The sequence below is a fragment of the Peromyscus maniculatus genome, chromosome 16, assembly GCF_049852395.1.
Source record: "Peromyscus maniculatus bairdii isolate BWxNUB_F1_BW_parent chromosome 16, HU_Pman_BW_mat_3.1, whole genome shotgun sequence".
In the NCBI taxonomy this organism is placed as follows: domain Eukaryota; kingdom Metazoa; phylum Chordata; class Mammalia; order Rodentia; family Cricetidae; genus Peromyscus; species Peromyscus maniculatus.
In genome coordinates, this window is record NC_134867.1 from 8,322,492 (window position 1) to 8,339,571 (window position 17,080).

The 17,080-nt window shown below is 44.3% G+C and overlaps 1 long non-coding RNA gene across 1 annotated transcript; it reads left to right on the forward strand.

Moving 5' to 3' along the window:
* The first annotated feature begins 7,171 nt into the window (after positions 1-7,171).
* LOC143268840 (uncharacterized) lies at positions 7,172-11,715 on the forward strand. Its single transcript, XR_013044967.1, has 2 exons — positions 7,172-7,721; positions 10,596-11,715. It is a non-coding gene; the product is annotated as an uncharacterized LOC143268840 (long non-coding RNA).
* Positions 11,716-17,080: the final 5,365 nt, after the last annotated feature.

Here is a 17,080-nt window from a genome sequence, read left to right on the forward strand (position 1 = left end):
AATCCAAGAATACATTAAAAAAAAATCACCCACCATGATCAAGTAGGCTTCATCCCAGAGATTCAGGGATGGGTCAACATACAAAAATCTGATAGAAAAAAAAAAAAAAAACATGATCATCTCATTAAATGCTGTAAAAGCCTTTGACAAAATCCAAAACCCCTCAAGATAAAGGTCTTGGAGAGATCAGTGATACAAGGAACATACCTAAACAAAATAAAGGCAATATGCAGCATGCTGATAGCCAACATCAAACTAAATGGAGAGAAACTCACAGCGATTCCATAGCTATTCAATAGAGTACTCAAAATTCTAGCTAGTGCAATAAGACGACAAAAGGAGATCAAGGGGATACAAATTGGAAAAGAAAAAGTTAAATATTCACTATTTGCAGATGATATGATAGTGTATATATGTGACCCCAAAAATTTTACCAGGAAACTTCTACAGCTGATAAACGCCTTCAGTAATGTGGTGAAATACAAGATTAACTTAAAAAAAAATCAATAGCTCTCCTATATACAAATGATAAATGGGCTAAGAAAAAAATCAGGGAACCATCACCTTTTACAATAGCCACAAATGACATAAAATATCTTAGGGGTAACTCTAACCAAACAAGTGAAAGCCTTGTATGACAAGAACTTTAAGTCTTTGAAGAAATAAATTGAAAAAGATATCAGAAAATGGAAAGATCTTCCATGTTCTTGGATAGGTAGAATCAACATAGTAAAAATGGCAATCTTACCAAAAGCAATCTACAGATTCAATGCAATCCCCATCAAAATCCCAACAAATCTTCACAGACTTGGAAAGAACAATACTCAACTTCATATGGAAAAACAAAAAACCCAGGATAGCCAAAACAACCCTGTACAATAAAGGAGCCTCTGGAGGCATCACCATCCCTACTTGAAGCACCACTATAGAGCTATAGTAATAAAAACAGCTTGGTACTGGCATAAAAACAGACACACAGATCAACGGAATCAAATTGAAGACTGACATTAATCTATACATCTATAAACACCTGATTTTTGACAAAGAAGCCAAAACTGTACAATGGAAAAAAGAAAGCATCTTCAACAAATGGTGCTGGCATAACTGGATGTCAACACGTAGATGATTGCAAATAGATCCATATGTAATGCCATGCAAAAAACTCAAGTCCAAGTGGATCAAAGACCTCAACATAAATCCAGTTACTGTGAACCTGATAGAAGAGAAAGGAAGTACTCTTGAACGCATTGGCACAGCAGACCGCTTCCTAAATATAACACCAGTAGCACAGACACTGACAGCAACAATTAATAAATGGGACCGCCTGAAACTGAGAAGCTTCTGCAAGGCAAAGGACATGGTAAATAAGACAAAATGACAGCCTACAGAATGGGAAAAGATCTTCACCAACCCCACATCTGACAGAGAGCTGATCTCCAAATTATATAAAGAATTCAGGAAACTTTACATCAAAATACCAAACAATCCAATTAAAAAAAACGAGCTACAGCCGGTTGTGGTGGTGCGCACCGGTAGGATTTGCTGAAGGAGGCAGAGGCAGGAGGATCTTGAGTTCGAAGCCAGCCTGGACTACACATTAGAAAAAAACAAAACAAAACAAAAAAAAACAAAAAAAACAAAAAAAACGAGCTACAGCTAAACAGAATTCTCAACAGAAGAACCTTAAATGTCCAAAAAATGTTTAAGGAATTGCTCAATATCCTTAGCCATCTGGGAAATACAAATCAAAATGACTCTGAGATTCTGTCTACACCTGTCAGAATGGCTAAGATCAAAAACACTGATGACAGCTTATGTTGGAGAGGATGTGGAGTATGGGGAACACTCCTCCATTGCTGGTAGGAGTACAAACTTGTACAGCCCCTTTGGAAATCAGTATGGCGCTTTCTCAGAAAATTGGGAATCAACCTACCTCAAAACCCAGCAATACCGCCGGGCGTTGGTGGCGCACGCCTTTAATCCCAGCACTCGGGAGGCAGAGACAGGCGGATCTCTGTGAGTTCGAGGCCAGCCTGGGCTACCAAGTGAGCTCCAGGAAAGGCGCAAATCTACACAGAGAAACCCTGTCTCGAAAAACCAAAAAAAAAAAAAAAAAACCAAAAAAAAACAGCAATACCACTTTTGGGCATATACCCAAATGATGAACAATCATACCATAAGGACACTTGTTCAACTATGTTCATAGCAGCATTATTTGTAATAGCCAGAACCTGGAAGCAACCTAGATGCCCCTTACCTGAAGAATGGATAAAGAAAATGTGGTACATTTACACAACGGAGTATTATTCAGCAGTAAAAAAAAAAACAATGACATGAAATTTGCAGACAAATGGAGGGAACTAGAAAAGCCATCCTGAATGAGGTAACTCTGCTTCAGAAAGGCAAACAGGTTATGTATTCATTCATAAGTGGATAGTAGATGTAAAGCAAAGGATAACCAGGCTACAATCCACGACTCCAGAGAAGCTAGGTAACAAGGAGGATCCTAAGAGGGACATGCATGGATTGTCCTAGAAAGTGAAAGATCTCCTGGGTAAACTGGGAGAAGGGGATGGGGGATGAGAACATGAGGGAATGGGATGGTCCACTTTGGGGAGGGACAGAGAGGGAGATCGAGGAAAGAGATATCTTGATAGAGGGGTTAGGAAGAAACCTGGTGCTAGGGAAATTCCCAGAAATCCACCAGGATGACCCCAGCTAAGACTCCAAGCAATAGTGGAGAGGATGCCTGAACTGGCCATCCCCTGTAACCAGATTGGTAAATACCTTAACTGTCATCATAGAACCTTCATCCAGTAACTTATGGAAACAGATTCAGAGATCCACAGATAAACATTGGCCTGAGCTCCTGGAGTCCAGTCAAAGAGAGGGAGGAGGGATTATATGATCAAGAGGAGTCAAGATCATGATGGGGAAACCCACAGACAGCTGACCTGAGCTAGTGGGATCTCATTGACTCTGGACTGACAGCTGGGGAACCTGCACAGGACCAAACTAGGCCCTCTAAATGTGGTTTACAGTTGTGGGGTTTGAACAGTTTGTGGGGCCCCTGGCAGTGGGACCAGGATTTATCTCTAGTGCATGAACTGGCTTGTTGGAGCCCACTCCCTATGGAGGGAAGCCTTGCTCAGCCTTGATACAGCGGGGAGGGGCTTGATCCTGCCTCAACTTGATATGCCAGACTTTGTTGATTCTCTATGGGAGGCCTTAACCTCTCTGAGGAGTGGATGGGGGGTGGGGCTGAGGGGAGGTAGTGGGGAGTGGGAGGAGGAGAGGGTGGGAAAATTGTGGTTGGTACGTAAAATGAAAATAAAACTTTTAAATAAAAACAAATTTTAAAAAGTGACCAAAAGCATTATTGGGATGGTTAATGACAACTTAACAAGGTCACTCTGGCTTGTCTGTAACTCACTATGTAGACCAAACTGGCCCTAAACTCACAGAGATCTACTTGCCCCTGTTTCTCAAGTGTTGGAATTAAAGGCTTGTACCACCATGCCCAGTGTTGTAGGCATTTAAGAAAAAATATTGATGAACATTTAAAGAAAAATTTCAAAACCTTTTAAGAAAAAAATGCTTACAAAAAGAAAATGAAATTTGTATGTAGGTGTGTGTACATCTATATGAATATCCCTGTGTGGTGTAAAGTGTGTTCAAGTGTGTACATGGAGGCCAGAGGTCAGTCTCTGATGTCTTTCCTGAGGAGCTATCCATCTTGGTTTTTTTGAGTCAGGGTCTCTCACTGGCCAAGAGTTCACTGGTTAAGCAGGCTGAGTAACCAGCTAGCCCTAGAGACCAGATCCACCTGTCTGCCTCAACAGCACTGGATTTATGAGCATGTGCCACTCTGCTCAGACTTCGCATGTGTCCTGAAGGTCAGACCCGGGGCCTCATGCTCGTGTGGCAAGCACAATATTGACTGAGCCATCTCCCTAAGGCCAAGAGGAAGAAAAATTTAACTAAGTAGAACGTGTGCTTTATGAGAATAGGTGTAAGGCATTTTTCAATATTAGTTAATCACTTGGCTTAGTTGGGCTACAGGAAATAAATCCAGATGAGTTAGGGTAAGGAAGAAGAGGATTTAACCATTGATTGTTCTTAGATGAATGAATTGAAAGGAAATGGAAAACTTTCTTTTGAATTGGTAGATGACGTATTCAAAGTCATATAAGAGAAAGACATCTTTTTATAGCACAGGAAATAATCCCCCCAAAGCTGACAAATGGGATTACATACAACAGAATCTTTGCACAGAAAATGAAATAATCACCAGAGTGATAGACAGCCTAGAGAGGAGAAAAATATTTGCCAACTGAGTATCAAACAGAGGGTCAACATCTGGAATATATAAAGAACTACTACAACTAAACATAAAAAATAAATCCCACAATCAACAATACATGAGCTAATAAATTGAATAAAGTTATTTAAAATATAAATGACCAATAGATACCTGAAAAATTGTTTAACATCCTTTGCTATTAGCAAAATGCAGATTAAAATTCTAAGATTCTATTTCACCACAGCTGGAATGGCTGTTTTCAAGAAAACAAGTGAGAGCAGTTGATAGTGAGGATGTGGGGAAGAGGAACTCTTGTTCACTGCTGGGGTGAGTGTAAAGTTGTGTGGCACTGTTCAGTTCAGAGGTCCTCGGGAAACTGAAAACAGAACTACTGCATGACCCTTAGCGACTGCTTCACTGCTGTGAAGAGACACCACAACTGCGGCCACTTACAAGAGGAGACAAGTGTGGCATGCTTACAGTTTCAGAGGGTGAGTCCACGATCATCATGCTAGGAAGCATGAACTGGAGAAGTAGTTGAAAGTTTTACATTCGGATCAGCAGGCAGCAAGCAGAGAGAGAGAGAGAGAGAGAGAGAGAGAGAGAGAGAGAGAGAGAGAGAGAGCCTGTCCTGGGCTTTTGAAACCTCAAAGCCCCCCTCCCCCGTGACATTCTTCCTCCAACAGGCCACACCTACTCCAACAAGGGCATACCCCTAATTCTTCTAATCTTTCTTAAACAGTTCCATTCCCTAGTGACTAAGCATTCAAATAAATGAGCCTATGAGGGCCATTATTCAAACCACACACCCAGCTATACTGGGTTTGGATACATACCCAAAGGATTCTAAGTCAATACACCATAGAGAGAGTTGCATATCTGTTTGTAGCTGCATTGTTGACAATAGCCAGAAAATGAAACCAGCCTACATGCTTACGAATAAAAAATATGCACAGTGGAATTCTATGCAACTGTAAAAACAAATGAATTTACAGTATTCGTAGAAAAGTTGGTGCAACTGGAAATCATAACTGTAGCGGTAACGCCCGCGTTACCAATAACCGTTCACCATGTCTGAGCGAAGGGCTGCGGATTAAAAAATAGAGACAAGAGACAGCGAGTCATTCGTACGTTTGGATGTCGAATGCCGTTTATTGAAAGAGGGGAGAAACCTTAAATACGTACAGGCTTACAGCACAAATGGAGGAACCCCCGGAGGGCAGAAGTTCGCTGTCAATGGTCTACATTCCAGACTCAATGTTCGACCATCTAGCATCTAAGTAGTTAACGCCCAAAATACAGGATACACAACAAGGAACTTCCCTTAAGCATTCAGAAGGGTGGATACCGGCAGGGAATCCGAATAGGGAGGAATTCTGATCAAGGTCAAGCAAGCAAGGCCGCAGCCACTCCCAGTCGGGGTCCAGGGCCCATGGCGCCCACAGTTCCCCCCTTTTTATTAAATGAGCTTCTGACTTAGGTTGCGTGGGACCAGCAGACCACCTTACCCGTCATAGAGACACTTGCCCAGGCCACACAAGTGCTCTGTCTTAGGTTGGTGGCAGCAGCCCAAGCATTACCCGTCTCTGAATACTCATTATCATACAGACTCAACCATGTGAGCTGTAGAGTGACTGCTGCCAAAGATCTCAAATTGGCACTGGGCTTGCAATCTGTGCGACACAGAAAAGACCAACAGAAGTCCGAACCCACCCATAGCCAGGAGGCTAAAGGCAATTGAACCACTCCCTTCTAGAACGAGCCTTGCTGTAAAAAGGAGTCCTTGTAAGGTGGTATCCCATAAGCAAATGGAACTTGAGTTTTAATAATTTTTTTACAACTTACAAAGCCAATTATAATGTATAAAAGTGGAATTAAATTTGTCATGCCCAATAAGAAGAAAGATTAACTAACTGTGGTAGCTACTTTTGCTGCCAGGGTCTCCATTGTGCTAGCTGTAGTAACCAATTATGAAATAGCAATCCCAGAAACAATAGCAGCAGTGACCACCACTGCTAAAACAGCAACAACGGCAACAGCGATGTCAGAGTCTCTTCTGGAGCGTGTGAGCATCATCTGTGTCTAGCTGCCACGGTCCACTGGCATGGACACGGCTCCAGGAACACGAACCACCAAGGCCCATTTTTCTTGATCCCAGCACTACTTAGGCTGGCAGGTCTGCAAGAGAACAACTGAGAAACAAAGAAAATAGAAAACAAAAACAGCAAACAAGGAGTAGAACTAATGGCCTCAATAATGGCCACATTTAGGCTCACAAATTTTGAGGTATCTTCAAAAAGGCTAGATGAATTTCAGGAGGCAAATAAATGTTGCACAGAGCCATTCCTGAAAAGTAGGTACTACACCAGCTTGAGGGGGGTTGCAAAATGCGAAAAAGGCTTAGCTGGTATGCTACTGTTTACAACTGAAGTTCATTGACCTTCAGAGTTATCCTTAATCTCCAAGGTGTGGTACATTCTCAATGTTTTTTGAAAAAAATTACCATACATTACCTTCTGAGGAATCCAACCACATGGCTACAGTTCCTAGGCTTAGAATAATGTTTGCCAAGGCTGGCCGTATTGGGCTCTCAATCCCCATCGGCATCAGAAGGGGAGAGTTTTTTACGAAGGCCCAATAGGTCTCTGCCATGTTGGGATTCAGCAGCAGCCACAGGGCGCACACAGCGTTCAGGAACCCAGAGAGGAACTTCATTGTCCTGTGGAAAGACACAAACAGATCCCCGGGCCCACACCAACACCGGATCGGGTCCCCTCCAAGTGCCAGTAGAAAGATCTTTCCATTGCACCAGAGGATGATTTGCAACAGGAGCCCTCCAGTGCTTATCTGCAGCAGATACTGAAGGGTTCACAACACGCCCCCCCTACGGTCGCATTTACCAGGCGGACACTTCCGCCTAGCCAATTCCGGTCAGGCCGGACACCTCCACCTAGCAAGTTCCGGCCAAGGCATCTCGCGTGACCAGAATCCGTGACGTTACATGGCTACGTAAGCGCGCTACGTGACCATGTGATCTACGCACATGCGTGGAGTAGTGACGTGTCCTGGCCACGCCCCCAGCCGGTTTTTAAAGCGGAGCGCCATATTCCCAGTTCTCTCTTCTCTCCTCTTCCTCTTCTCCACGCACGTGTCTCTCCCACAGGCCTGCACTCTCTATCCCTGTATCTCTAATAAACTCTTATAAGCGGATTCTGTCGTGTTTCGTGACACTTCCTTGCAGAGTAAGAACACAACGCAGCTAAATAACTAACATTTTGGTGCCGAAACCGAGCGGGCGCTCCCGGGTGCTCTGCGCCTGGAAACCCGCGAACCGGGGAATCTGCTCCGTACGCAACAGACCGCTCTCCATTCGCCTGAATCGCATCCAAATTGCATCCAACACCGCTTTCTTCGATTGGTGAGTTCCCCCATTTTTCCGCCAGCGTAAACGGTTTCCTGAACCTGTGGGAACGACCGTTGATTGTCCGGCGACTCACATGTGTTCTTGAGACCGGGGGAACCCCCGACCACGGTCTTCATTGGCTACGGTCGGCCCCTATCGCAGGCCTAACTTTTCTAGCCGTCTCCCACGTCTGCAGCCTGAGATATTTCTCGAGTTAGGGCCACCACCGTTGGTGCGTTCTGGGAGCCACGTGAGGCCGGCACGTCCATCTCCTTGACGAAGGGGTAAACGCTGTCTGGATTCCCGGGGAATCCTTTCCTCACCGTGGAGGGGGCCCCTGCTTCTGTGGCTGACGAGCCAAGGAGCAGCCTGCGCCCGGTATCCGCCCTTGGCCTTGGGGACGCCTGGGGCCTTGGCTCCGGATCACGCTTATTTTTTATTATTGTTAGGGCCGCCAACGTTGGTGCGTCCTGGGAGCCACGTGAGGCCGGCACGTCCACCTCCTTGACGAAGGGGCAAACGCTGTCTGGATTCCCGGGGAATCCTTTCCTCACCGTGGAGGGGGCCCCTGCTTCTGTGGCTGACGAGTCAAGGAGCAGCCTGCGCCCGGTATCCGCCCTTGGCCTTGGGGACGCCTGGGGCCTTGGCTCCGGATCACGTTTATTTTTTATTTTTCTGCCTCCGCTGCAGACATGGGAAACAAGGCTTCCAACCCTGTTAGTCCTTCCTCTCCATTAGGCTGTCTTGTTGAAGCTTTAAAACCTCTCAGTTTAATGCCTTACGTAAAGATTTCTAAGCTAACTTGTTTATGTTCAAAAAAGTGACCAAAGTATGCTTTAAAAAAATAACAAAGAGCCGCCGAGCGGCTCCTTAGATCCCGATATTTCACGGGAGCTCTCTAATTACTGTTGGCGTTCAGGCAAATGGAAAGAGTTGCTTTCTTCTTTCTCAATGCTAAACTGTCTCTTCTCGTTTCCTTCTCTCCTGCTCATATGATGTTAGCTATGCCTAAACCGGAGGATTCTCTGACTCAGGACTCTCTAACTTTAGACCCTGCTAATGAACCTCTACCTATCCGACCTCTGGCTCCAACTCCTAGAACAACCGTTCCTTCCGCTCCAGACTCTTCCTCTTCTAAAGCTGTTTCTTCCTCTGCAGCGGCTGCCTCCAAAGGCCCTGCCCTGGCTCCAAACTTCACTCCCCCTACCACCCACTCTCGAGCTGCTAAATCGGCTGATTCCAGCCATCCAGAACCTTCCACTGTTCTCCCTTTGCGAGAGGTGGCGGGTGTGGATGGACTGGTTAAAGTTCATGTTCCATTCTCTCTAGCAGAACTCTCTCAGATAGAAAGTAATCTGGGTTCTTATACATCTAATTCTGCTTCCTTTATTAAACAGTTTCAATATATAACTCAATTTTATAGTCTCACCTTTTATGATATATATATGATACTTTCTAATAATTTACTCCCGGAGGAGCGCAGGCGGGTATGGGAGCAGGCTAGGATTCACGCAGACAAAATTCATCAAACTAACCTTTCACACCCCCCAGGAGCCGAAGCGGTTCCTGACCGAGAGCCACACTGGGACTACAACACCCAGAGTGGCTGTCTAGCCAGAGATAAGTTTATTACCTGTCTCCTGACAGGCCTCCGTAAGGCTGCCCTAAAACCAGTAAATAATTCAGGATAAGGACGAAAATCTGTCTCTTGTTCCTCAGACCTACCTGACTAAAACTTAAGCATCTGGAGAGCAAGGCTCCTGACCCCACAGGCAAAAGAGTCACCTGTGGCATTTAAGGTGTGCCAGGGAAGAGATAAAAGCCCGAAAACAAAATTGCCAAGTGCTGGCACTCGCTGACTTCCAAAAGCTGTTGGGTCCCTGTTTTAAATGAGGAAAAGGCCACGGGCTACCGAATGCCCTGCCAGGCCATCAACAGCCTTGTTAAAAGTGCCGCCTAGAAAGACAGAGTCAGCTGACTGCCCCCAGGCACCAAGATGCATGGGTACATCAAGCTAAGACCTCCAACAGACCTAGGCTTGGCTACAGACATGACAGGGAACCCAGAACGCAGCAGGGAAGCGATCCGTTTCTTTCCTTCTGGACACCAGAGCCATTGACTCAGTCCTGGGAGTTTTGGGATGCCACCTCTCCTTTATTGTCAGGTACAGGGGACAGCCTTATCTACCTCAGCAGACACCGCCATTTAATTGTATTTTCAGAGGCATCCCTCTCACACATACATTCTTAGTGGTGCCAAGTTGCCCTGTACCTTTAATGGGGAGGGATCTCCTAGCTAAGGTAGGAGCGTCCATTTCTTTTCGCTCCACACATTTGCCTCATCCCAGACACGCCAGCAGCTCTCCTACTTCTCCTAGCCACTAACTCTACAGACTCCAAATATCCTCCTGTCCCACGCTGCTATTTGGAGGGAGCGTGGACTTCTCACATCAAAAGGGGGATCCGTATCTAACTCAGGCCATATAATGGCCATGCTGGAGGCTTCCCACCTCCCCAGGGCTACAGCTCGATTTTACCCATATGCCCACCATCAGGAAAAGTTAAATATCTCCTCAGACCAGTTCTAACACCAGGTCTTTTTTCCAAGCCTCCAACTGTTCCAGATAGCCTGTTAACTCCTCTTTTATGTCACCTAAGGTCTATTCTATGGAGCTATGCGGACTGTTCACTGCCTCAGCCGTGTGACAATCCTTGCCCATCTCCAATACACACTGGAGATCAGGTTCTTCTCTCTCCTCCAGGTCATTTCCCTAAGTGGCAGGGACCCTTCAAGGTAATTCTTGTAACCCCCACAGCTGCTAAACTCGAGGGCTTTCCTCACTGGGTCCACCTGTCTCACCTAAAACCTTTTATCTCACCTCCATCCCAGAAAAATCTCTCTTCATATACAGTGAAACAAACAGGGCCTCTCACTCTCAAGCTCCAGAGGACATCAGGATCCACTGCCTTGTTATCAATTCCAGAGGAATAAGGTATCACCCCTCCCTTTCCCAACCAGGGCCACACAGAGCTGGAGGCAAAAGGACCACCAAAAATATCCAGGCGGTAAGGAATAATGTAATACAACCATTTATCATTGTTCAATACTCAGCAACTGATCACCTGTGTTTCCTAAGTGTTAACCTAATAAGGGAAACAGGTGCCTTAAATAAACTACCTCTAGCAAGGCTTGCCTAAGGAAAACAGGTGCCTTAAATGAACTACTTCTAATGAGGCTTGTCTCAGATAGAAATTAAGCAGGGTACAAAGACCAGATCTACCTCAGGTAAATGTCACATGCCTCTATCTGGGCAGGCCAAATCTACCTCAGACAAATGCCAACTCCAAAATAAAATAATAATGATTCTTTCTCTCTAAGCTCTCTCTATGTCAACAGTATCTTGTTAAACGGGAGGTCCCCAGCCACGGCACAGGAGGTCCCCAGCAGCAGCATAGATGGACAGCCGCAGAACCAGGAGACGGCAGAACGTCATTCCAGGACCTCCACCATCATTCCCAGACTTCACAAGATACCCCTCACCCCCCCAAGAGCCAACCAACGCCCACTATTCAGCTGGAAGCAGTCTTTGAGAGAAACGTCGCCCCCGTACCCAGTCAACCACAATTTTTTCTTTTTTTTAAAAAAATAAGAGTCGGGAATGAAGGGTTCACAACACGCCCCCCCTACGGTCGCATTTACCAGGCGGACACTTCCGCCTAGCCAATTCCGGTCAGGCCGGACACCTCCACCTAGCAAGTTCCGGCCAAGGCATCTCGCGTGACCAGAATCCGTGACGTTACATGGCTACGTAAGCGCGCTACGTGACCATGTGATCTACGCACATGCGTGGAGTAGTGACGTGTCCTGGCCACGCCCCCAGCCGGTTTTTAAAGCGGAGCGCCATATTCCCAGTTCTCTCTTCTCTCCTCTTCCTCTTCTCCACGCACGTGTCTCTCCCACAGGCCTGCACTCTCTATCCCTGTATCTCTAATAAACTCTTATAAGCGGATTCTGTCGTGTTTCGTGACACTTCCTTGCAGAGTAAGAACACAACGCAGCTAAATAACTAACAGATACTCCAGCAGAATCCACCGATAAAAAATTTAAAATATATAAAACAAGGGAAAGAATAGAATGTGGAGAGGAAAGATGAGCCCCTAACTCCCCCTTTTTTACTTTAGCAATATAAGTTTTTAAGGTACGATGGCAGCGTTCTACTATAGCCTGCCCTTGAGGATTATAAGGAATACCAGTCTTATTAACAATAGAAAAATCTTGGCAGAATTTTGAAAATCCCGTACTACTGTAGGCGGGACCATTATCAGTTTTTATGCATTTTGGCACTCCCATGTAAGCAAAAGCATGAAAACAATGATTTTTTACATCCTTAACCTTTTCCCCTGAATGGACAGAAGCAAAAATTAGAGAAGAATATGTATCAATAGACACATGGACATATTGTAATTTTCCAAAGGAAGGCACGTGTGTGACGTCCATCTGCCACACATGATTAGGTAAAAGTCCTCGAGGATTGACTCCCAAATGAGGAACAGGTAAAAATTCCACACAACTAGGGCATGATTTAACTATCTGGATGGCTTGTTCCCGGGTTATGCCTGTATGATAACGGAGAGATCCAGCATTAAGATGATAACGCTGATGCAACTGAGTAGCCTTATCAAAGGCAGAACAGACAAATGTGACAGCCATACGAGTAATGGCGTCAGCCCTCTGATTACCTTCACTTAGAGGTCCAGGCAATTGAGTAGGAGCTCTAATATGGCCCACATAAAGGTTATGTGAGCAAGACCATATAAGTCCTTGTACTTGCAATAAGTATTCATGAATGGAAGAAATGGATGGTATGTAGGCTGTTGTTTCCAAAGGCATAATGGCATGTGCCACATATTGACTATCAGTATAAATATTTACACTCTCATCAGAAAACATCTGTAAAGCAAGCAACAGTGCCTGTACCTCTGCCACCTGGGCAGAAGTGCCCTGGACCTTTATTCTCTTTACTATGTTACCAGAAACCACCACAGCAAAACCACGTGAAGTGCCATCAGTAAATACCACACGGGCCTGAGGAATAGGAGTCATTTGTACTATCTTGGGAAATATAACAGGATGCAATTTAAAAAATTGACACACATCATTGGAGGGGTAGTGAGTATCAAACTGACCCTGCATGGAGCATGTCAATATGGCCCAATCATTATCATTAGCTTGCAACCATGCTACTTGAGACTGGGTGTATGGGGTCACCACAATATCTGGCTCCTTATCAAAAGTTTGAACACTGATCTTGATTCCTTTAAACATAATCTGAGCGACAGCCTGTGGATAAGGATTGATGATTTTTGCTGGAGAAGCTGGGGAATGTACCCATAAAATAGGACCTGTTTGCCAAAACACTCCAGTAGGTGAATGAGTAAAACAAAAGATCAAATACAATAAGGGAGAATTAAGGTCTATATACTGTACGTGAGCCTGTTCCAGGGCCTCTTGCACACGTTGTAGGGCTACACGTCCTTCAGCTGTTAATTTACGGGGAGATGAAGGGTCAGGGTCGCCCTTTAAGACATCATACAAGGGGCGAAGCTGACCTGTTGGAATTTTTAAAGTGGGCCGAAGCCATTGAATATCTCCCAGAAAGGTTTGGAAATCATTAAGTGTGCGTAGCTGATCCATGCGCAGAGTAATCTTTTGTGGGCGTATGCCCGTGCGTAACAATTCATGACCTAAATAATGATAGGGAAAAGATACCTGTACCTTTTCTGGGGCTATCTGTAAATTAGCCAAGCTAAGAACCTCTTGTAAATAAGAAAAGGCATCAAAAACAAGTTTTTTATCTTTAGCAGCCATTAATATATCATCCATATAGTGAATTATATAAACACCTGGAAAAGCTTTTCGAACTGGAGCTAGGGCCAAAGACACATAAATTTGACATATAGTAGGGCTGTTGGCCATTCCTTGAGGCAATACCACCCACTGATATCTCTGATAAGGTTCCTTAAGATTTTCTGAAGGAACACTGAAAGCAAAGCGAGGACTGTCCTCGGGATGCAAAGGAATGGTGAAGAAACAATCCCTCAAGTCAACCACAATTAAATGCCAATGCTTAGGAATTGCCACAGGGGCAGGCAAGCCAGGCTGTGTTGCTCCCATGAGAAGCATGGTTTTATTTACAGCTCTAAGATCCTGTAACAGCCTCCATTTTCCTGATTTCTTTTTAATAACAAATATAGGTGAGTTCCAAGGTGAAGTGGAAGGAATGATATGTCCAGCATCTAACTGCTCCTTAACCAATGCATACGCAGCCTCCAATTTTTCCTTAGCAAGGGGCCATTGCTCCACCCATACAGGGTCATCATTCTTTCAAGTGATTTTTATCGGTTGTATTATTGAAGACTGCTGTGCAGTGACCTCTATAGAAAAGACCCTAATCCTCTAATATACCCAGGACCCCTAGTGACACAGTTTTTGTCTGCTGCAGGGAGCGGGTCTCCTTGCAACATTTTCTCTAAGCCTCTGTCCGGGCAGTAGCCCTGACTCTTCAGCATCTGTTGTACAGGCTGTGTAGTAAGCACTGCTCCCATACCATCTAACACATCCCGTCCCCACAAGTTCACTGAAATGTCAGGTAGCACAAAGGGTTGAAAAGTTTCTGTATCACCTTCCTCATCCTTCCAATTTAAAAGTAGCTTGTTCTGTAATGGCGTCTGAGCTGTGCTGATACCTTGTAGGTTAGAGGTAGAATTTTTAAGGGGCCAATTGGGATCTCAGGATTCTTGTGAAATTATCGATATATCCAGCACCAGAATCCAATAATCTTCCAATCTCAATCCCACATAATTTTATTTTTAATTTAGGCTGTTTATCATTGATAACTGTTTGTCAAAACACCTTTTTTTTTTTTTTTTTGTACTTCCAAAGCCTCCCGTTCTATATATCGGCACCATTTTCAATTTAAAATATGAAAGCAATAATAATTGAGCAATTCTATCACCAGCTTTTGTTTTTATGGTCCTTATTACATATGTCAATTAATAAAAGCATTAAATACAATCTCTATAGGATTTGAAAAGGTAAACTTTAGGTAATACTCTTGAGTATTTTTATAAAATCTTAAAAAGATTCTTTTTTATAGATTTCAAGTAACACATTAACACAAATAGCCAGTTATTAACAATGTGGCCCAAACAATTTACCTGTATTTTATTTACTGGAAAAATAATTTTGTAACCTCTTTATCAGTAAGAGATTATCATTTATGGGTTTATCTTAGCAACATTATTTAATAAGCTAATAACCCAATTCATTTTAGGTGTTATATTTTTATAGAATTAAACCAAGAATTTCTAGAAAGCAACTTAAATTGTAGAGCCAAATTTTCAGTAATGATCAACAAACAAGAGCACATCTAATATATAGTTTAAAATTATGAATTTTGTTTTTTTAGTTTATCCACAATGAGGATCCAAACATTCATCCAAACATTTATCAAGACAATCAAAAGAACAGAACATCCTTTATTCAAACAGCATTGACTTAGCATTCAATGTCCTGACCAAAACCATTTTTCACCAGAAGTTAGGCCCGGTTTAAACTTTTAGTGCTAATCCCTTCTCGGCCTCAGCTCGCTGACTCTGCCCAGTGCTCAAGCGCTATTGCCAGTGCCTGCCTGGGCCGCACTCCATCACGGCTCAGCCTCTTACTGGCGTGTACCTGTCCGCCCGCTGCTTCGGGCTATCTCGTGCACGCCTTTGTCCGCCACAGCCGTTGGGTGTGCCCCGCACACACAAACTCACGTTTAAACTTCCTACTCCCATGAAGGGACTACCTAATAATGAGTTATTCCCACCATAAGGGAAAACAGAAAAACATTTCCCACGAAGGGATCCTAAATATTGAATTATTCGCACTCTGAGGGAAAAATAAAAAACATTTTAATCAAAATTAAGCAAACAGACAGCAAAACTTCTAACCCCTGGGCTCGCTTGCTGTTTAGCCAGCAGCAATGAGGCATACCTGCCGATTCTTTGTAATTCAGATGCTGCCGCTCTGCACTTGCAGGACGAAAAAACTCTATCCTGAAAACTCTACAACTGGAAAAAGTTTTTACATTCATCATTACCACTGGGAAGAGGCTTCTCTCTTTCCTTCATCCTTTCTCTACAGGGCCCCAAATCTTTAGGCCTAGTTTCAAAAATTTTTCCCCTTTTTACCGGGAAAATACTTTTTTCTTGATTAAAATTTTTTCTCCCTTTTCTAACGGGAAATTTCCTTTCCTTCCCTCTTCTCTATTGGGAAGATTTCCTTTTTCATTTAAAATCTTTAGCTGTCTTGCCCTTACTTAACTTTGGTGCCTTCCTGCTTCAACAGTCCAATTAACTGACTGTGAGCTAATTGCACCCGTTTCAATCCACTCTTACCTGTAAAATGCCGGCCGGCCTTCCAAGAGTGTCCGTCAGCTGGTCCTTTCTTTCTCAGATCTCGGTGGGACCTCCATTTGTAGCGGTAACGCCCGCGTTACCAATAACCGTTCACCATGTCTGAGCGAAGGGCTGCGGATTAAAAAATAGAGACAAGAGACAGCGAGTCATTCGTACGTTTGGATGTCGAATGCCGTTTATTGAAAGAGGGGAGAAACCTTAAATACGTACAGGCTTACAGCACAAATGGAGGAACCCCCGGAGGGCAGAAGTTCGCTGTCAATGGTCTACATTCCAGACTCAATGTTCGACCATCTAGCATCTAAGTAGTTAACGCCCAAAATACAGGATACACAACAAGGAACTTCCCTTAAGCATTCAGAAGGGTGGATACCGGCAGGGAATCCGAATAGGGAGGAATTCTGATCAAGGTCAAGCAAGCAAGGCCGCAGCCACTCCCAGTCGGGGGCCAGGGCCCATGGCGCCCACACATAACGTTAAGTGAAGTAAGCTAGACTCAGAGATGCAAATACTGTGTGTTTTCTCTCATATGTGGAAACTTAATTTAAATTCTTGTACACATGCACACACATCACAAAACTAGAAAGGAAGAGGTCTTGATGTGTATGGGAGATGGAGATGGTAACAGAATGTGTGTAGTAGCAAAGCAGAAGTGGGAGTGAGTGGGGGAGGAAAGGGAGTCAGATGGAGGGGAAGGAGGCATGGGTAGCAGGTCACTGGGGAGGGAAGTGAATGAGAATGATGTGCTCTCTCTCCATCCATTCTTCCCTCCCTGCTGCTCTCTCTCCCTCCTTCCTTCCCTCCCTCCCCTCCTACACACACACACACACACACACACACATGCACGCACGCACGCACGCACATAAAGATACTATGGAGAAGCCTATTGCATTGCATTCTAATCTAATTCTT